General features: G+C 41.5%; 1 pseudogene; it reads right to left on the bottom strand.

Moving 5' to 3' along the window:
- Nucleotides 1-18,481: 18,481 nt before the first annotated feature.
- Nucleotides 18,482-19,393, bottom strand: LOC100941451 (annotated as a pseudogene).
- Nucleotides 19,394-22,251: the final 2,858 nt, after the last annotated feature.

Here is a 22,251-nt window from a genome sequence, read left to right as displayed (position 1 = left end):
AACTTTTTTGAAGGTTCATTGGACATCTTTGATCCTTTTGTCTCTGTGGAGATTGGAATTTGGTCAAAATTTTCTGGGTGGGTTTATTTATGTGGTGGAGGATTGCGTTGGTCCTTATGGAGGATAGGTTTATGAATATCCTGGTGGGCTAGTTTAGTAATTGCAAATTTCTTCAACATGTGAATATCATTAAAGTATTTAATTTCTTCATCATAAATGAAGCTCAGTTTAGCTGGATAGAGGATTCTGGGTTGAAAGTTGTTTTGTTTTAGGAGGTTGAAGGTTGATGACCACCTTCTTCTAGCCTTAAAGGTTTCAGCAGAGAGATCTGCAGTCATTCTAATATTCTTCCCCTTGTAAGTTAATGTTTTCTTGTGTCTAGCTGCTTTCAGGATTTTCTCTTTCATGTTAACTTTAGTGAAGTTGATTATGATATGCCTGGGGGATGTCTTGTTTGGGTTGAGTCACGCTGGGGTTCTGAAGCTGTCTGCTATCTGAATTTCAGGATCCTTTGGCATGTCTGGAAAGTTCTCTTTCATAATTTCATTAAGGAGAGCCTCTGTGTTTTGTGAAGCAACTTTGTCACCTTCAGGGATTCCTATGAGGCGAATATTAGTTTTCTTCGAATTATCCAAGATCTCTCTGAGTGAGAGATCTGTTTTTGCTCTCCATTTGTCATAATCTTTGGAAGTCTGGGTGTGTTCAAAGTCTTTGTCTTCAGTGTCAGGGATCCTATCTTCTGCCTGGTCCAACCTCTGACGGAGGGATTCAAATGTACTCTTCAAATCTGCAACCTCTTGTTTCAGTGTATCATAATCCTTGATCATTTTATCTTTGAAATGATTGAATTCCTGGGACAGCTTTTGAATGATTTGAAATTCTAGCTCCCTCTTTTCCTCCAACCTGTTGATTTTATTCCCTATCCAGATTCTGAACTCAATTTCTAACATCTCAGATATCTGTTTATGTAGTGGGTCTTCGATTGTGTCTACCCCATCCTTCTTTGGGAAGGGTTAATCTACTCTGGTTATTCTCATTGCCAGAGTTTTTCTGCTGATTCCGCCCCATGTTGAATTTGCACCTTTTGGAAACTGTCCCTAAAACCGTTCTGACAGTGGCTTCTTCTAGTTTTCTCCTTGGTACAATCCAGCGAGGCCCTGGGAGGCGGGGCCAGCAGACCAGGTGATGCAGCCCACCCCTGCAGCAGTCAGTGTTGATCTCAGGCTGCCAAGGCCTTGGGAGGCGGTGCGACCTGCCCCAGCAGAAGTTAGTTGACCTCACTGGCCACCAAAGCCCCGGAGGCGGGCACACGGCTGGCGGGATGGCACGACCCTCCCTGGCAGGAGCTGCTGGTGTTCGCAAGCTGGCAAGGTTCCGGAGGTGGGTGCATAGCTGGGTGACCCACCCCACAGAAGTCAGTTGCCTTCACAGGCCGCCAAAACCCGGGGGGCTGGCGCACAGCTGGTGGGACAGAGTGACCCTCTCTGGCAGGAGTTGGTGGTAATCATGGGCTGAGAGGCCTGGGGAGGCAGGCATGTGGCTGCATGACCTGCCACCAGCAGAGGTTAGTTGTCCTCACTGGCCACCAAAGCCCCAGAGGCGGGTGCGCGGCTGGCAGGACGGCGCGACCCTCCCTGGCAGGAGCTGCTGGTGACCGCAAGCTGGCAAGGCCCTGGGAGGTGGGCCTGCAACTGCACATCCCACCCCAGCAGAAATCAGTTGCCTTCACAGGCTGCCAAAGCCCCAAAGGCAGTCGCGTGGCTGGCAGGACGGTTCGGCCCTCTCCAGCAGGAGTTGGTAATGATTGCGGGCTGGGAGGCCCTGGGAGGCAGGCATGCAGCTGCACGACCTGCCCCAGCAGGAGTCAGTTGCCCTCACTGGCCTGGCCGCCAAAGCCCCAGAGGTGGGTGCACCGCTGGTGGGATGGAGTGACCCTCCCCAGCAGGAGCTACTGGTAACTGCCCACTGACAAGACGGGGGGGGGGGGCAGGCATGCGACTGTATGACCCGCCCAGCAGAAGTCAGTTGCCCTCACTGGCCACCAAAGCCCCAGAGACTGGCATGCAGCTGGCAGGATGGCATGACCCTCTCTGGCAGGAGCTGGTGTTGGTCGCAGGCCCGGAGGCCCTGGGAGGCAGGCGCACAGCTGCAGAAGTCAGTTGACCTTACCAGCTGCCAAAGCCCTGAGGCGGCCGCTCAGCTGGCGGGACCTTGCAACCCTCCCCAGCAGAAGTTGATGGTGACTGGGCAGCAAGGCTCCAGGAGGTGGGCAAACGACTGTGTGACCTGCCCCAGCAGAAGTCAGTCGCCGTCAAGGGCAACCAAGGGCCACCAAAGTCCCGGAGGCGGGCACGTAGCAGGGGTGTGTAGCTCTCCCTGTCCGGTGTCAATCCCGGTCATTGGCGCCAAGGGTCCGTGAAGTGCAGACAGTAGTTGGGGAGACAGCTCAGCGCAAAATGCGCTGACTGAGGGGGATCCGTCTGCACGCAGGAAGTGTGGATCAAGCAGTTCTCCTGGTGAAGGACTGTGGACAGGGACTTGGTCTTGCAAGGGTGGGTGGATGCTGTTCTTGGGTCTCCTCTTACTGTCTCTGCCAGAAAGGGGAGGGAGAGTGGACTGGAAACTCAAAATGGTAGTGCAAATGCCAGTTCCACTTTTCTGCCTGGTGGGGCGGGGGTGTTCCGTGTCTCAGCCGGTTCCTTCAGGGTGGTAAACTTCCCTGTCAGCAGCTCTCACTCATGGAGTGAGAGAATAGGTCCTCAGTTTATCAGTGGCCTGTAGGAGACTCGGAGGAGTGGTTGAAGAGGAAACAAAGGAAAAGCACACCTTTTTTCGGGGAGGGGATGGGCGCTATTCCTTTGGGGTGAATTATATACCTCTGGATTGTCCTCTAGGAGTTTCCACCTGTCTCAGAAGAGGTGTCCTGCCAGTATCACTCTTCTCTCTCAGCTGGGCTCCCAGTTTTTGACTTTGTTGGGGGTTTCTCCAGACTTTATCCTTTCCTCTGGATAGGAGCTTCTGTCGGAGGCTGGAGCCTGTTGGCCATCTTGACCACTCTCCTGGTACTACCAGTTTGGATAGTCCTTGGGTGATTGGCCCAATTCAAGAGATTCAAATCAATTGTTACAGTCATAACCCGGTCTCAAGGTAAGGAGTTCAAAAGGCCTCTGGCAACTAGATAGCAGCGTTCTGCTGGCAGCTCGAGTATGACTCGCTCCGGTGCTCCATGGAGTCAGAAGGACCCCCCGACCCTCAGCAAATGATTTAGTCTGGGAAGGTTGATGCCTCCTTTACCACCTTATTCCTGTGTCACACCCAGTCACTGGTAACCCCTCAGGGCTGTGACCCAGCTACCTCCAATGAGCAGAAGTTCCAAGGGTTTGCATCTGCCTGAGTCACAGGGAGATCTATATCTCCTTGGTCAGGCTGCTGCAGTCTGCCACCATCTGGCAGGGGGAGCTGAGGCCTGACAAGTTTAGGTGCTTAATGGAAGCTGGGGCAGTTCACTCAGTTCCATCCCCACCCAACTGATGTTGCTGACACTTATATTTTCACAGAATTTATGTTTCTGTCACAGCTATATTCCCCTGCAGACCAGGTGCTGTTTGAGTTCACAAAAACTGGGACTCAGCCCTGGTCTGTGCCCCTGCATGGAGCTGGCATGCCTGTCCCCACTGCACTTTGTGTTGGGGGGGGGGTGCAGTTAGAGCTCATACTCAGCTCTCAGTTCCTGCCTTCTCCCCACTATGATCCCCTGGGGGCTGGGTGCTTCTTAGGCTCACTAAAGCAGTCTTCTGACTCAGCCCCACCCTGGGAGTATGCCATCTCTGTGTGTACATATTCTAGTCTCTGTCCCCACCCCACCCCACCCAGGCAGGTACCACCTCAGGCATACCCTTTGCTCATGGGACCTGCTTTTCCATCCTACATTTGTTCTGCCAGTGGCTGCCATCAGAGAAGATGCCTGGCTTTCTCTGGTTGTCCAGAGAGGCAGGGAGTATCTCTCCAAAATCTCCCCAGGGATGTGAGCCCTACTGTTTGCACCACTGCCACTGTTGCTCTGTGCTTCGGGGCACTGCCTCTCCCTCTCCTGTATGATTCCCTCTGTTCACCATCTTCTCCTCATACCCATGCTTCAGAATCAGCACAGACCTGTAATAACCCACGCCTTGTCCACACCTCTTGAGAAAATGCCCAAGAATTTGGACTCCATGGGGGACAGGCTTCCAGACCTCAGGGTGAGAGTGGAGGGGAGTGCTGGAAGTTTAGAATTGTAGGTACAGAATATATACAGTTTTATGCAGTTTTATGCCTGGCGGGAGACTGCCATGGCTCACTAGTAGGGGAAGGAGTTCCAGTTTTTAGAGGGTCTCTCCCATGGGATAAAATAAGAGGATATTTGAAATCTGCTTGCTTATTTGTAGAAAGTATACTGCAAGCCATTCTTGGGATGGGGGGACTCCTGTCCACTTGGTGATGGATTTTGTACCTATTGTTTGTTTCCTTGGGGTTGCAGCTTGCCTCAGCATGGTTCATGTGCATTCTTCAACTTTCTCTCTTGGCTCTGCTTCAGACCATCAGCTTACTTGCTAAACTTCTGTCCTTTAACTCTCCTTCTGGATGGGAGCCTCTGTGGAAGGCTGGCCACAGTTGGCCATCTTGCCTTCACCCCAAGTTCATTAATTTCTTGAGACAACTTTTGAACTACTCTATGGATTTTTATTTCCATCTGTTCTTCTATTCTATTCATCTTATTTGCCATCCATATTCTGAATTTTATTTCTGAAAATTCAGCCATTTGTCTATGAATGGCATTTTCTGTTGTATCTCTTTTGTCATTCCTTGGGAGAGTTGATCTACTCTGATTATTTACATTGCCAGAGTTCTTCTGCTGGTTCTGCCTCATTAATATTTTCCTCAATTTGCCAATTAAAATTTGTAGGGTGAGATTGGATTGGGGGCCCCAGAAAGTGGAGTTAAGTTGCCCTTTACCAATGAGCTGGGGCTTGTGATTGTGGATTTTCCCCTATAGCCTTACAGAGGTCCCTTTTAGAGATGCAGCCAGAGACTCTGAGGACCTACTTGGTGAGATAGCATAAGCTGGCTCTGTCTTGAAGTCTGCCAGCTTCTACCCAATCCTAATGAATCACAGGATTAGGCTGAAATCTCAGCTAGGAAGAGATATAAGCCACTGTGATGCCACATTACCACCAGTGACAGTTGGAGGAAGAGAATAAATCCTCCCCCACTGCAAAACAACTGCAACTCAACCTTGAATGGTCCCCAGGTGGATAGCCCAGGTTGAGAGTTCTAATCAGATTGTTCTGGGCAGTACAACCACTGCTCAACAGGGAGAGTTCAAAGGGTCTCCAGCAGCCCAGTAGTAGAAATCCACAGTCAGATCCCTCCCGCAAACCTAAGAGTATGGAGCCTGGTCCCCTCCAGTGAACAACCAAGTCAGAAAACTTGGCTTGCCAAAGTCAGAACAGGGGCAATAGCACCTCCACCCACTGTGTATGGTGATAGTGCATCACTCTCTCCCATGCCTCCCTCTCTCCCCACGCCCCCCTGATTCCACTTGAGTCACTGTTTCCATGCTGCTGTCCAGTTGCCCACACAATCCCCAGGCCTCTCAGGGAATTTTCAAGCACTCTGGACTCTGCAATGGGCAGACCTTCAGACCACCAGGCAAGCAGAGAAGAGTGGACTGGGAGTTCAGATTTATGGGGAAAATATTTGTTCAATTTTATGCTGAGCAAGATGATACCTAGGCTCACAAGTGGGACCTCCCTGGAGAAGGAGGCCCAGTGTTTTGTGGGTCTCTTCTGTGGGATAAAATTAGACATCTTGTGTTCCCTATTTGCTTGCACAGAGCCCATGGTGAGCCTCCTGCTTGGAGGAGGGGTCTCTCATCCTCTTGGCAGTAGGTTTTGTACCTAGAATTTGTTTTCTTAGATCTTGATTCTTGGAGTTGCAGCTTGCCTTAGCAGAAATGATGAGTACTTGTCTATCTTCTTTCTTAGCTCAGCTCACCATCTTTGGCTTCACTGAGTCCTCTTCTGTCCAGTATCTCTCCCTCTGGACAGGAGCCTCTGGTGAAAGCTGCCTCTAGTTTGCCATCTTCCTTCCTCCTCCCTGTTCTGATTTTTCATGTTGCCAAGGTTCTTTTGGCTTTCTCTCCTCATGTGTGGTTTCTTTAAAAAAATAAAACAACAACAACTGTATACTACAGGTTAAATTGACCCTGTTACCCCTACCATCCTCTTTTCTTTCCCTTCTTTTGCCCACAGAAAACTGTGCTATCTTTGAGAGGATCAATCCAAATGGCAACAACTGTCCACACTTCTTCATATTGTTTTAAGATTTTCTGTAATTATTATTCTGACTTGATGAACCTGCATGTCATTAGCCAGATCCACCTTCTTTAGATGATGCTGGGCATACCTGGGCATTTCCCCCATGGTGCAGACTATTGTCCTACTCCTTGGCCCACAAGAAAACAAATTCTAGGTACAAAGTTATAGTTTAGCCTCTCAGAGCATGGCTAGCTCATGGCTAGCTCTGCCAGTCTATACTCAAAATTGTTAGGGAAGAAACTCATTAGTCAAGAATAGATTAGGTCAAGAAATATCCTTAGATCAGTTAAATCCGGTCATATATAAAATGGTTGCTTCAGCTGCAGCTATTCTATTCATTCACTTAAATATTTTGAACATCTACTACATACAAAAAGCACTGTGCTGGTACAATCAGGATATAACAGTGACAGAGTTAATTCCTACTCCTACATAATTTATATTCTAGTAGGGAAGACTGATAATATGAGTACACACACAGTACATTTTCAATTGTGTTACAGATTGTAACACATAAGGTGGCCATGAAAATATGCAGCTCAGGTCTGCCACAGGGCGCAGACTCCCTCCCTGTTCCTGCTGGGACCCATCATTCCCCTGTGTACAGGTACGCACTGAGGTGACCCCCAGTGAGACATACTCATAGACAACACCCTCTAGTGCAGGCAGAGCTTATGACTTGACTTCTAGCCAGTAGAATATAATGAAGGTGAAGAGACTTTGCAGATATAATTAAGCGCTAAATCAGTTGACTCTGAGTTAATCAAAAGGGAGATTATTCTGGTTGGGCCTGATTTGATTAGGTGAAGACTCTTCAAAAAGGGATTCTGTGATCAGAAGAGTTCTCTGCCTGGTGTTGAATAAGGGAGCTGCCTTGCTGAGAGAGGGCCTGTGAGATGCACGCTGGGTCTGCAAGGGCCTTTAGAAGCTAAGAGTGGCCCCTGGCTGGCAGCCAGTGAGAAATGTGAGGACCTTGGTCCTACATTCCTGAAGAATTGAATTCTATTAACAGCTATGAGAGCTTGAAAGAGGATCTCAATCTCCAGAAAGGAATACAGCCTGGCTAACATCTAAATTTGGGTTTTCTGGTCAGGCTTGGTGGCTCATGCCTATAATCCCAGCACTCTGGGAGGCCAAAGCAGGTAGATTGATTCAGCTCAGTAATTGAGAACAGCCTAAGCAAGAATAAGACCCTGTCTCTCCTAAAATTAGAAAAACTAGCTGGGCAAAGTGGTGCATGCCTGTAGTCCCAGCTACTTGGGAGGCTGAGGCAAGAGGATTGCTCAAGCCCAAGAGTTTGAGGTTACTGAGCTATGACACCATGGCATTCTATCACTCTACCATAGCAGCAGAATGAGACTCTGTCTTAAAAATTTAAAAAAAAAAAAAGGAAAGAAAGAAAAAGATTTGGGTTTTCTGAGAGTCTAAGGAAAGCACCCAGTTAAGCCTTGCCTAGACTCCTGACCCATGGAAGCTGTGAGATAATAAATGGGTATTGTTTTAAGCCACCAAAGTTGTTGGCAATTCATTATGTAGCAATAGAAAACTAACAAACTAACACATGTAGTAAGAGCTAGCACTCTCCCCATAGTGCCTTGTTCTTGAGAGCAAGAAGTACTCTCCTCAGGAGCTGCCCCACTTTCTCTCTTGTTACATGCCAAAACTAGGGTTACCTGCTAGTAGAACCTGGATAGGTATATACTACTCTGAAAGAGATTATACATGGAAGGCCTATAAAGTGAAAACATTAGCTATAATGTGTGAGCAGGAGCCGGGGGAGCAGATTTTGAGGGTTCCTGACCAAAAGGGTCAAATGTAAGACAGGATAAGCAAGAGTGCATTGTCTTAGGGGCATCTTCACAGGACACTTGCTTAACATCCTAGGGAGGGCCCCAGGTAGCAGCATGGCTTTTAGAAGCCTGGAGAAAGTACTGGACAATACTCAGCAAAGTGCCAATACCTGACTTACCTTGGCAGATGGCAGACGAAGGAATGAAAAAGCTAAAGGGCATGGGCATATATGTTATGTGATTCTAGACAAACCATTAGAGGATTTTGCTGGGGAAGGAGACCCAGTGGATGCCACACTGCTTATGAAAGCCAAGCTAGCTGCTATTACCTGTGATCTCCAGTTGGTCACTTGCAGAGAGCAATGCTGAGCCCCAGTATGTGAGTATTTTTGGGGAAGAACATCTAGCCACTTGGTGACATGTCTACTATGTTGTGCCCATGCTATCCTAGAAGGGTCTGTGCTCACCAGGATAGATTGCTCTTTGGGCATAAATTTGTTCTTCCACCACACAGAGCCTTAGCTGTCACTAACTAGAAACTTACATAGCCTATGTCCCATATGTCATAACATCTGATCAGGAGACTGGTTTCACAGTAAAGAGGTATGGAAGTGGGCCCATGACTGTGAGATTCACTGGTCATATAATTTATTGTACCATCCAGTTGCAGAGAATACTATAGCATCCTTCTAATGTCACAGCTGAAGTTTTAGCTCAAATGCAACACTCTGAAAAGGCAGAGTGCCATATGTATTACATCAGAGAGAGCCACCTTCCTGTCTCCAGTAAGAAGAATTTAAAGGCCAGAATGAAGGGTTAGAAGCAGAGATGATAGTACTCACTATCGCTTCCAATGGCCAACTGGGGAGTGAGCTCCAGCTCTCTGATCTCCAAGGATGAATGCCCTAATCCCATAGTCTTGCCAGGGGACATACTAAGAGTCCATTGAACTCTAAGATATGGCTGTTTCCAGGGACATTTGACCATCCTACATCCAAGGACCAGTAGGGAAAGAAGGAATCATGTAGCAGGGGAGATTGAACTGATCAGCAGGAGGAGGTAGACAGTTTTCATACCAAAGGTGCAGGTAAGAGGTGTGTGGACCCACAATGGTCTGATCACATGTTTCCTGGTACTCCCTTTTTCCTTGGTAACTGAGAAGAGTCTAGTAGCCAAGAGCTTAGACTTCATTGAACAAAGGTTTGGTCAAAACAACCAGGAAGCCACCAAGACCTGCTGAAGTGATAGCTGAGGGTGAGGGAAATTTAGAATGTGTGGTGGAAAGGGAGAGGATAAGTATCAACTGCAGCTCCAAGACCAGCTGCACAGATTGATACTATAGTTTCTACCACTGACTTCTCTTTTCTAAATTTTTCCTCTAAAAGAGAGGTCCACAGACACCAGAGAGGAGCTACTAACTAAATCTGTGTGAAAAGGAAATCTATCAGATACAAGGAGTAGGCTAAGTATAAAGGCCTCAAAGGAAGTCAATCCTACCAACATCTTGATCTTGGATTCCTGGCCTCCAGAACTGTGAGAAAATAATATTCTGTTGCTTAACTGAGTCAGTGATACTTAGATGTGGAAGACCCTAGTGCCTTGGTTGGCTTGGGATACTATAACAAAATGCCATAAACTAGGCATTTTATTACCAACTACTTTTAGTTCTAGAGGCTGCAAAGTCCAAGATCAAAGTGCCAGTATAGTCAATGTCTGGTGAGGACTCTCTTCCCGGTTTGCAGAGAGTCCCCTTGTACTCTTACATAGTAGAGACTTATAATCCCACCATGTGTACTCCACTCTCATGAATTTATCTAAACCTGATTACCTCCCCAAAGCCTTACCTCCAAATATTCTCCCATTGTGGATTAGAGGTTTAACATATGAATTTCAGGGACACACAAATATTCGTTCCATAGCACTGGGCAACTAGGAAAATGCACCTCTCAGATTATGAACTTTGGGGAGTATAAATGACTAATGGTCCCAGCTGCTGCCCTTCTGGGTCCATCATTGCTTTTGCATCAACCAAGGCTGAACCTGTGGGCTCACAGCCAGTGACGGAGTGTGGCACTGTTACTAATGAGGGCCCATTGATACAGGGTGTGTGACACCCTGGGTGGCTTAGATTCATGACTTGCTACAGGCCTGGCTATAACTTTCTCTGAATTGTGCAGAACCTCTTCCTATCCAGCTGTCTCTCTTTCCTTTGCTTTTCCCTTCACAGACATCAGAACTGCACCGCAGTCTGGTGGCTTTCCTCACCTCCTCGCACGCCCTGTCCTTCTATCCTTCACAGGCAATTCCCCCAATAAATCTCTTGCATGTCTAATCCCATCACAGTATCTGCTTCTCATGAGATAAAAACTAAAATATTTCATAAAACATATAGGATAGGGTGGCACCTGTGGCTCAGTGGGTAGGACACTGGCCCCATATACCAAGGGTGGCAGGTTTGAGCCTGACCCCGGCCAAACTGCAACAAAAAAATAGCTGGACATTGTGGTGGGCACCCGTTAGTCCAGCTACTCTAGAGGCCAAGGCAAGAGAATAGCCTAAGCCCAGGAGTTGGAGGTTGCTATGAGCTGTGTGATACCATGGCACTCTACTGAGGGTGGTAAAGGGAAACTCTGTCTCTAACAAAAACAAACAAACAAAAAAAACTATATAGGATGTTGGATGCTATAAAGAAGAATACTGTGGGAGTGATGAAAGGAGAGGAGACTACCATATATAAATTAGTGGAAGCAATGAGAAATGATCCCTGGCTCTGATAAAGTGACTTTTGAGTTAGGATATAAAATGTGGAGAAAGGGACCCTGGCATGGTGGTTTGTGCCTATAACCAAAGCACTTTGGGAGCCCAAGGGAGGAGGATTATCTGGGGCCAGAAGTTTGAGAATAGCCTGGTTAACATAATGAGACCCCATCTCTACAAAAAATTTAAAAATTAGCCAGGGGTAGTGTTGTGTAGCAGTAGTTTGAGTTACTCAGGAGGCTGACACAAGAGCATTGGTTGGCCTAAGAATTTGAGTTTGCAGTAAGCTGTGATCATGCCACTGCACTTTATCCTGGGGAAACAGAGTGAGACTCTGTCTCTAAAAAACTTAAAATAAATAACTAAAAATAAACTGTTTTTAAAAAATAAGTAGAAGGCAAGAACTTTACACACAGCTAAAAAGGATTACATTCTGGCATGGGGAAGGCCAGGAAGACTGAACTATAGTGGCAAGGAAACTGACAAGTGTAACATTGAGAAGTCTGCAAAAATCAGATCCTGTGTGTGGCTTTGTTGATCATCTGGTCGGGATGAGACAGAGATGCTGTACACAAGAGGAAAGCAGTCCTGTGTACAAATAGCACAGTGATGCAGAGCTTATACTTTCATGAAGCAGCTTCTTCCAGAACTAATTTGTTCATTCATCTGCTATTTCATTTATGTGAAAGTTTCCACAAAAGAGAAAACTATTTTGCCCTCATTCATATCAAGCCCACAAAGCAAAAGCTTGTTTATAGCGATCACAAAATTCTACAGTCTAGAGGCCAGCCCTCTGGGAAGCTGAGGCAGGAGGATCACATGAGGCCATGAGTTCAAATCCAGCCTGAGTAAGAGTGAGACCCTAGCTCTACCAAAAATAGGAAAACATTAGCTTAGCATGGTGATGTGCGCCTGTTGTCCTAGCTACATAGGAGGCTGAGACAAGAGGATGTCTAGAATTCTGCAGTATGACATTGCAGTGAGCTATGATGAAGCCTCTGTACTCTACCTGGGGTGAGAAAGTGAGACTCTGTCTCAAAAAAACAAAACAAAACTAGTATCTAGAGCTCAGCTTTTTAGATTCAGAAACTCAATGCTTTCTGCCTGCAGAGAAAAGATCAGACTGTTCAGACAGCTTTAGACTAACTAAACTCAGTATAGTCTGATGCCTACGTAAGACCATAAAGGCCAAAGTGTTGGTTGGTGTTCTTGCTCTGTAGGGAAACTGATTCTGGACGTTAAAACTTAATCCCAGGGTTGTTTTTTTATCAACATCCATCCCTAAAAAATGAAACCCTCTTTCATTTCTTTCTAATACCCTATTGTTTAGATTCCACACAGACCACACCTATACTTCTGTTAACATATTTTTCATACAAAGCATATTGATTAGATTAAAACTTTCCTGCTTAAAATCTCACAAGGATCATGATTCTGTAAGCTTACCCTCCAGGTTATTGTGAAAAAACCTGTGATATCTCTGTACTTTTTTAGCTATACATTTATTGGAAAACTTTAGACTATAAATAACAGTAATTAATAGCAGCAAATAATAATATTAAAGATTTTGTATAATGATTATTTATGACTGCCTAAGCCCTTTACAAAAGTTACTTTGTTAAATGCTTAAAACTACCATGTGCATTAGATGTTATAATTCCTATTTTACAGAAAACAAATTGAGGCTTAGAGAAGCTAAGTAACTCATGACTTCAAAGTTCATCTTTGATTTCTTCTATTCTCTTTTGGAGTATTTTGTTCTTTTCTCTCTCCCTTTGTCCTTTCTTCTTCCTAATTTATAAAAATGATGCATACAAAAAATATTTCAAAATTATAGAAAGGAATAAAACGAAAAGTAAAAATCCTGTCTCATCCATTCTCACTTCCTAACCCTAGCCTGGCCCATGACCACCCAGTTTCCTACAGAAAGTAAATTACTAAGAGTTTCTTTTGTATAAATCTCTCTGTATTTGACACATATTGATATATGTGTATTTATGTCACTGTATGTCTAGTGTATGTGTTTCCCAAAATAGACATAATGTGAATAACTGGATATCTTCAGCACTTTCTACCTCATTTCTTACTGATAAATTTCATTCTTTTAAATGGATTTGTCAAGATACCACTGTGAACTTTAGACAATTAAGTTTTCAAACTCGCCACTGTATACTTACTTTGGCAGCACTGTACAAACAACTCAGTAAAGTTTCATAACCTTGGTATATCAGTGTCTCATAGTTGTGTTTGTATAGATGTGTGGCAGTATCTTGCTGGTGATAATCATTATTGTTGCACATTTTTGTGTTCTGTCATGAGAATGACAGAGCTTAAATTAGAGCAATGAACAAAAATTCATAAATTTCTTATTAAACTTGGCTAGAGTGGAAGTGAAATCAGGGACATGTTAGTCCAAGTTTATGGGGATAATGCTACAAAAAAAATGGCAATACATGGATGGATTAAGTACATGAATGGATTAAGGGGAGAGAAAGAATCACTGATGAAGAGAGATCAGGGCAGCCAATAACAAGCAGAACTGATTAAAATTTATTGAATTGCGCATCAAATCATCAGCTGACTGTGAGAAGCATAGCAGACCAAGTAGACATTGATAGAGATACAGGAAAATCTTAACTGAAAATCTTGGCCAACAATTCATGGCTCTTGCACCACAACAATGCACCAGCTCACACAGCACTTGCTATGAAGGAGTTTTTAGCCTTCATAGAAGGCTAATAGTTTTAAGCCTATTAGTAAACTAATAACTGTCTTAGAACTCCCATCCTATTACCTGATTTGGCCCCCAATGGCTTCTTTTTTTATCTGAAAATAAAGGAAATAGCGAAAGGAAGACATTTTGATGACATTCAAATACATCAAGGATAATATGATGATAGCTTTGATAGTAATTCCAGATTAAAAGTTCCAAAATTGCTTTGAAGGGTGAACTAGACCTTGGCATTAGTGCACAGCTTCCCAAGGGAAGTACTTCAAAGGTGACTCTGCTGCTATTCAGCAATGAGGTATGTAGCACTTTTTCTAGGATCAGCTTGCAAAGTTAATAATCATATCTCCCTCATATTTTCCATATTTGGACACCAGAATCAAAGTATTTTAATTTTCTATTTTAATAGATTTTAACATGATGGAATTCTTCATTTCCTTTTAGTTTTAGAAATGTATTGATAATTTTCACATCTTTTCTTCCAAATCATTTTAAGACACATTTCTTTTTGCAAGTTCAAAGCAATAAAAGGATGAAAAAGGAAAACCTATATACAGTTTAAGTGGGATTGCATCGAGATTATCATTGAATTTAGGGATAATTAGTAACTTTACACTATTTTGTTTTACTATCCAAAAACATAGAGTACACAGTTTAGCAAAAAGAAAAAATAACACACATACTTTAAAATACTAATTATTATAATAGACTGTAGTAAGTGTGAAAGTAGCATAAGTTAGGATTACAGGTGTGTGAAAAAGAGGAGCATGTGATTCAGTTTTACATTGACTTCTAGATTAAAATCTGTCTCCTAATCATAAACTCATCCATCCTACGTCTGACTTTTGAACCTACCCAGAATGTGTTTAATTTATCTTCCTCCTAATTGTTGAAGCAAATGTTCAGGTCTCTTAAAATTTCTCCGGTTGAACATCACTAGTATCTTAAATGACATGATTTTCCAGATTCTTTCTCCATTTTTTTTTCTGTTTATAGACATTAGCCCCTGAGACTGTGGTGCCCAGAATTTGATACAGTGGATCCTTGGTGTGTACGAATTTTAAATTTACAGTTTCAAGAATTTGTATGAGGTTTCATGACATAATTTTCTTGAGGTATAAATTTGAATCATTCAGGCTTCACTGGAGAAGTACATTCATCGATTCATCCATACATGCATTCAACAAATACTTAGTTGACATTTGTACAGGAATAATCCCTTGAGTCTGGCTGATTTTCACTCATCTGTGTGTGAGCCCAGCCTGCTGTCCCCTACTCTAAAGTACACATCCATCTTGTAAGGGAACTGCGTGAGGATTCTGTAGGAGGGATACCATCAAATCCCTTGCTTTGTAGGTCGTGTTTCTTTTTTACAGTTCTATTACGGTATAATTGATGTTCAATATACTATAAATTTTTAATTTTACAATTTGATGAGCTTATACATATGCAAAAATCCAGGAGCACTTCACAACAAATTAATAAACATATTACTCCCAAAAGTTTCCTTATGCCCTTTTGCAACCTCTCTCTTCTGACCATCCCATTCTCTATTCTACCCCCAGGAAACTAATGATCTGCTTTCTGTCAGTATAGATTAGTTTGTATCTTCTAGAATTGTATACAGATAAAACCAAATGTATGTATTCTCTTTGTTTTTTCCCCACTCAGTATAATTATTTTGAGATTCATACATGTTGTGGATATCAATGGATATCAATACTTCATTCTTTTTATTGCTGAATAGTATTCCGTAAAATGGATATAGCACATTTTGTTTTTCCATTCATCTATTGATGGACTTTTGGTTTGTTTTCAACTTTTGGCTAGTACAAATAAAGTTACTATGAACCTTCATATACATATCTTTGTGTAGACATCTCTCTCTTCTTTTGAGTTAATAAATAGCTAGAGGTGAAACAAATGAGTCAAGTGACTGATATATGTTTAATATTTTAAGAAATTGCCAAACTTATTTCCAAAATGGTTGTATCATTTTCCATTGACACCAGCAGTGAATGAGAATTGCAAAGAATTGGTATAGTCTTTCCCTTTAATTTTGGCCATTTTAATTTGTGTGTCATGGTATCTCATTATAGTTATATTTTGTATTTCCCTAATGACTAATGATATTGGCTTATTTGCCCCCAGTATGGTTTTTTGGGAGGCGTTCATTCAAATATTTACCAATAAAGGATTGCCTTTCTCATATACAAATCCTTTTTTGGATATATATTTTGACAATATTTTCTTCAAGTCTAGGGATTCCTTTCTCACTTTCATAACAGTGCTTTTTGAAGAACAAGTTTTTAATTTTGGTAAAGCCCTATTTATTGGCTCGGCACCTGTGGCTCAAGCGGCTAAGGCACCAGCCACATACACCTAAGGTGGCGGGTTCAAATCCCCAGCCTGGGCCTGCGAAACAACAATGATGGCTGCAACCAAAAAATGGCCGGGCGTTGTGGCGTGCGCCTGTAGTCCCAGCTACTTGGGAGGCTGAGGCAGGAGACTTGCTTGAGCTCAGGAGTTGGAGGTTGCTGTGAGCTCTGATGCCATGGCACTCTACCCAGGGGGATAGCTTGAGGCTCCATCTAAAAAAAAGAAGCCCTATTTATTTATCTGTTCTATTTTATACATTTTGTGTCCTATTTAATAAATATTTGAGTCACTAAGATTTTCCCTAGTTTTTTGTGTGTAGTTTTATAGTTTTAGCTCTTACATTTATGTCCATGATCTATTTTGCATTAATTTTTAGATATAGTGTGAATATGTCCAGTTTCTTTTTTTTTTTTACATATGTTTATCCAATTTTTATATCTTTTTTTTTTCTTTTATCTTTGGTGACAGAGTCTCACTATGTCACCCTGAGTAGAGTGCTGTAGTGTCACAGCTCACAGCAACCTCAAACTCTTGGGCTTAAGCTAAGGTGACCAGATTTTAACATTGGTAAAGTGGGACACCATTGAAGGTGGGGTGTAGGGGTTCTTAATTAAAAATTTGGTCTATATGGAGCAACAAAAATTTTCATAGAATGCAAAAATAGTATTGTAATATATTTTTAAAATATCAACATAAGTACAATTTACAAATATAATGCATTAAAAATTACAAATAGTATTATTTTATTCTTTGGCATATTTCTCATTTGAGTGAATTTTTTTTAGTAAATTGCTGTCATTGTTTAAAAGGTCATAAAATTTTTCATAAGAATTTGTTAAATTATATTTCACACATAAAATGGCTTTCAAAGTCTCAACACTTAATTGTGATTTTTCTGATGTCCACACTTTATTTACTGTAGAAAAAAATGTGTTCACTCGCAGCATTAGTTCATGGTAAGGACAGCGCGTGTCCCACAATTTTTAGTGCATTATTGTATGGAACATGGTTTGTTTCAAAATGATGAAATAGTTCTAAACATTTGTTCTCTATTGTGATTTTTGGTGATACCCAACATTTAACCTTTTCCTTATCAATATTTTTTTAAATAATGATACTTCGTAAGGCATCAGTGTCACTTTCAAGGCCGGCACTAGACTTTTTGCCACCACTATAAAATATAAATGATACGAGTACTGTCTGCTAAATTCATGAAATAAATAAATTACTTACCTAAAGTATCTGAATAGCTGATTTGTTGACATTACTTATTTAACTATCACTAGCACGCAGTACGATGTGTATCATCTGAGAGACAGTTACAAAACGTTTTCATCATTGCCAATGCCAAAAAATGCCTTTGTTCATTAAGTCCAAACAATGGTGGTCAAATTCTAACAACTGATCAACAATGCGAACTTTGATAAGCAGTTCTCGATAATCAGTTCTCAACAATTATTTGTTATTAAAGTTTAACATTATAAAATTAATAAAAATAGTATAAAACTCATATCCTGGTGAAATAGCCACATGGCAGCCAAAAATCATATATTCCCTTTCTGTTCTCTTGCTGTTCCCTAGCTTGTCATGCATTCTTTCCAAAAATTGGGACTTTTTTAGAACACCATGGGACACAGGACAAATTATTAAAAATCAAGACTGTCCCACCAAAAGCGGGACATCTGGTCACCTTAGCTTAAGCAATTCTCTTGCCTCAGCCTCCTGAGTCATTGGGACTCCAGGCACCCGCCACAAGGCCCAGCTATTTTTTTGGTTGTTGTTGTTGTAGTTGTCATTGTTGTGTGTCAGGCCCAGGCCGGGTTTGAACCCTCCAGTCCCAGTGTATGGTGCCCTAGCTGCTGAGCTGCAGGCACTGAGCCTATATCATTGTTTATTAAAAAGACTGTCTTTTCCTCTTGAATTGCCTTGGCATATTTGTTGAAAATCAGTTGCCCATTATGAATCTATTTCTAGACTCTTTTGTTCTATAGATGTATATGTTTATCTCGATGCCAATGCCACAGTACTTTGATTACCAAGCTTTAGAATAAGATTAAAATTATATAGTGTAAATCCTTCAAATTTGTTATTTATTAAAGTTGTTTTGACTGTATAGTTTCTTTGCATTTTTACATAAATTTTAGAATCAGCTTACCAATTTCATTTTTTTGTATTTTAGGTTTCAATTTGTTATTCATCAGGAGTGACTGAAATAAAAAATATAATTGAGTCCCATCATCACCATGGAAATGGCTTTAAGAGAAAGCTGGTCAGATAAATATTACAGTTTCTCATTTTCAGTCAGTAATTAGTTGCCACTGATAGACAGCCATGGATCTATTAAGAATGATCAAGATACGTTATATATATATATGTATATATATGCTGTGAGTGAATGCGTTTTTATATATGCATATATATATGCATACAGCATGCCTGTTCACAGAAGGAAACTAGGCAATACTTATTTCCTAGTTGATTGCATCATAAAAGATGCCTCTGAGAACATTAGACTATGCGTCCTTGAAAAAGGCTTTGCCTCCCTCATTATGAAGAATCTTCCTTTGGCAGTCAACTGTGTGGGGTACGTGATGTTGGTTCCTTTACATCCTGACTGCATTGTCATGCACCGACCAGCAGTGTCTAATAGATAGGAAGTCAACCCAGCAACGGCAGTGACAGACTATGCTGTCATCCAACTGGTGATGATAGGAGTATTCTTGGGATTTGGAAGTATTCCCTTTGCAGTGTTACACATACCAAAATAGGCAGCTCAGTAGTCCATAATACCCTTCACAGACACAGTAAAGCCTTGGCATAGGTCCCTAATCCCATCCAATTTGGTAGATCTTAACCAGGCAGTCACTGAGGCCTCTGAATTCCCTTTCAATTCCAACTTTACCCACATCTGTTACTAGACAGGAATAAGCAAAATCAGGAGGGTACACAAAACACAAGGATGTGGCCCCAGCAGTACCTCCTGATGCTAGATTCTCTGTAAAGTAGTGCCATAACTGGGCCCTCCTGTTCTGCTTATATTTATCTTTGAAGGTAAAGTTGAGAGCCTAGGTGGGGAAATATCTGATGACAGCAGCCAGGTTAACAGATCAGCAAGATAGGACTCCCTGCTCCTTGGGGATATGGACCTCGCAATCTATATGTCCTTGTATTGCTTTTCTGGGGGTGATTTGCTTGCTGACGTACTGCACCTGCAGCAGCAGCTCGACCCACTCAGATGGGCACTACCACCATTTTGAAGATGGCCCTGCCAACTCTACCTGCTAAGAAGTCTTTGATGAAGGACAGAGCAGCATCTGCCATGTTGAAAGGAAAGAGAAGGCAGCATGTGACTGCAGGACAGGCCTGGGATGTGAACTGGCTTTGACTCCAGGGCTCTCACCAGCCTCATTTTTCAAAAAGCTTGCTAAATTTTGTATTGCATTAAATTTATAGATTATTTGGGGACAACTGATGTCTTAACAGTCCTGAATATTCCCATTCATAAACATAGTATATCCCTATTTACATTTTTAATTTCTCTCAGCAATGTTTGTAGTCTGCAGAGTGCAGTTTTGAGTATCTGTTACTAAATTGATTCCAAAATATGTCATATTTTTATTCTTTTGTATATGACATTATTTTTAAATTTCAATTTTCAATTGTTTGTTGCTAGTATCCATAGTATATAGAATACAATTGGTGTTTTATTACCAGTATATTTTAAATACTTACAGATCTTATTCTCTAACTTTAGTAGTTCTTTAATAAATATTTTAATTATTTTCTTCATAGGTGATCATTTTGGGCATTTAAAGACAGTTTTGCTTTATTTTGTCCACTCTGACTATTTCACTGCCCAATCCCTCCAATATAATACTGGGTAGAAGGCATAAAAGCAGACATTCTTGTCTTGCTCTAGGGAGAAAGGATTCATTTTTTCATCATTCAGTACAATGTTACCTTAGGTTCTTTGTGAATAGTTTTTGTCAGATTGAGTTCTATTCCTAGTTTGTGGAGAATGTTTTTTAGAAGTGAATTTTGTCAAATGTTTTTACTGCATCTATTCAGATGACCATAGGTTTTCCATATAGGGTTTTTTTAGACTGTTAATATGGTCAATTACATTAATTTTTCAATATTAAGGCAAACTTCCATTTCTAGGATAAGTCCTATTGGTCACACTGTCATAATGTACGGAAAGGACTATCATAACCAATGTTTTTTCTTTATATTATGAAATATGATTTGCTTAAATATTATTGAGAATGTTTATATCTATTTTCATGAGGAGTATTAATCTCTAGTTTCCCTTTCTTGTAATGTATTTGTCTGGCTTTGATATCAGGGTAATGCTGGAGTCATAAAATAAATTGAGAACTCTTTCATTCTCTGGGAAAAAATATTTAGTGTTGGTGTTAATTCTTTTTTAAATATTTGGTAGATTCACCAGTGAAGCCAACTGGGTCTAGGAATTTTCTTTGTTAGAAGATTTTAACCTGTCAATTCAATTTCTTTAATAGGTATAGAGATTGTCAGGTTATCTATTTCTTCTTGAATGAACTGTGATACTTTGTGTCTGTCGTGTCTGTCCTTCATTTGTCCATTTCAGCTAAGTTGTTGAATTTGTGGGAATAAATTTCATTCTCTTATGTTCTCTCTTTTTTTTTTTTTTGAGACATAGCCTCAAGCTGTCCTCCTGGGCAGAGTGCCGTGGCATTACAGCTCACAGCAACCTCCAACTCCTGGGCTCAAGCGAGTCTCCTGCCTCTGCCTCCCAAGTAGCTGGGACCACAGGCGCCCGCCACAACGCCCGGCTGTTTTTTGGTTGCAGCCGTCATTGTTGTTTGGCGGGTCCGGGCTGGGGATTGGAACCTGCCACCTTAGGTGTACGTGGCTGGTGCCTTAGCCGGTTGAGCTATAGGCGCTGAGCCCTCTTATGTTCTCTTAATCTCTGTAGGAATAATTGTGATGTCTTCCCTCTCATTTCTAACTTTGTATCGTCTCTCTTCTTTTCCCCATGAGTCTCACTGGAAACATCTTTTAGTGGAATTGATTTTTATATATTCTTTTAAAATATTTAATTAATTTCTATTCTAGTCTTTAATATTTTCTTTCTTTTACTTTCTTTGAGTTTCATTTGTTCTTCTTTTTCTACTTTCTTAAAGTAAAATCTGATGTTATTGGTTCAAGAACTTTCTTTCAAATATTAGCATTTCAGTGGCATAGCAGTTCCTCTAAGAACAGCTTTGGCTACATTCCACAATTTTCAATGTTTCCTTGTCTTTTCCTTTCAGTTGAAAATACTTTCTAATTTCCTTTTTTGTTTCTTCTTTAACTCATGGGTTAATTAGGAGCCTATTATTTATTTTCCAAACACTGGAGAATTTTCCAGATATCTTTTTTAAATTAATTTTTTTAATTTAGTTTCATGGGGCCAGAGAATAAACTTGGTATTTTCTGTCTTTTTCTTCTATAAATTCTTTAGACAGCTGTTGGGAATCTCATATTATTATTGTAATTGTGGTTTGTCTGTTTCTCTTTTTGATTGCAGCAGGATTTTGTTTCACATATATTTTTAAGATCTGTTGCTAGATGACTACGTGCATAAAATTGTTATCTCCCTTTGATAAACTGACTTCTTTATTACCTTGAAAGATACTTTTTGAACCCTAGTAATATTCTTTGTTTTGAAATCTAGTTTGTCTGATGTTAATATAGCTATTCCAGCTTTCTTTTGATAGGTGTTAGCATGGCATATCTTTTCCTTTTCTTTTTTTTTTTTAATTGAGATAGGGTCCTACTCTGTCACCCAGGCTGGAGCACAATGACACAATCACTCCTCACCCTAACCTCCTCAACCTTCCAGGCTCAAGTGATCCACCCACCTCAGCCTCCCAAGTAGCTGAGACTATAGACACACACCACCTCCTAAGTTTCTTTGTCTTGTAGAGACAGGGTCTTGCTATGTTGCCCAGGCTAGTCTCAAACTCCTGGCATTAAGTGATTCTCCCACCTTAATCTTCCAAAGTGCTGGGATTGCTGGGATTATGGACATGAGTGAACATGCTTGATCTGTTTTTCCATTCTTTTACTTTATACCTATTTTTTGTCTTTGTATTAAAAATGGGCTTGATATAGGCAGTTAATTCTTGGACCTTGCCTTTTTATGCAATTTGAAAATCTCAGCCATTTGCATTTAGTGTGATTACTACATTTGTATTTAAATCTACCATGCTGCTAA

This window comes from Otolemur garnettii, unplaced genomic scaffold (genome assembly GCF_000181295.1).
Source record: "Otolemur garnettii isolate 467f Iridium unplaced genomic scaffold, OtoGar3 scaffold00041, whole genome shotgun sequence".
In the NCBI taxonomy this organism is placed as follows: domain Eukaryota; kingdom Metazoa; phylum Chordata; class Mammalia; order Primates; family Galagidae; genus Otolemur; species Otolemur garnettii.
This window is presented reverse-complemented; position numbering and strand designations above follow the sequence as displayed.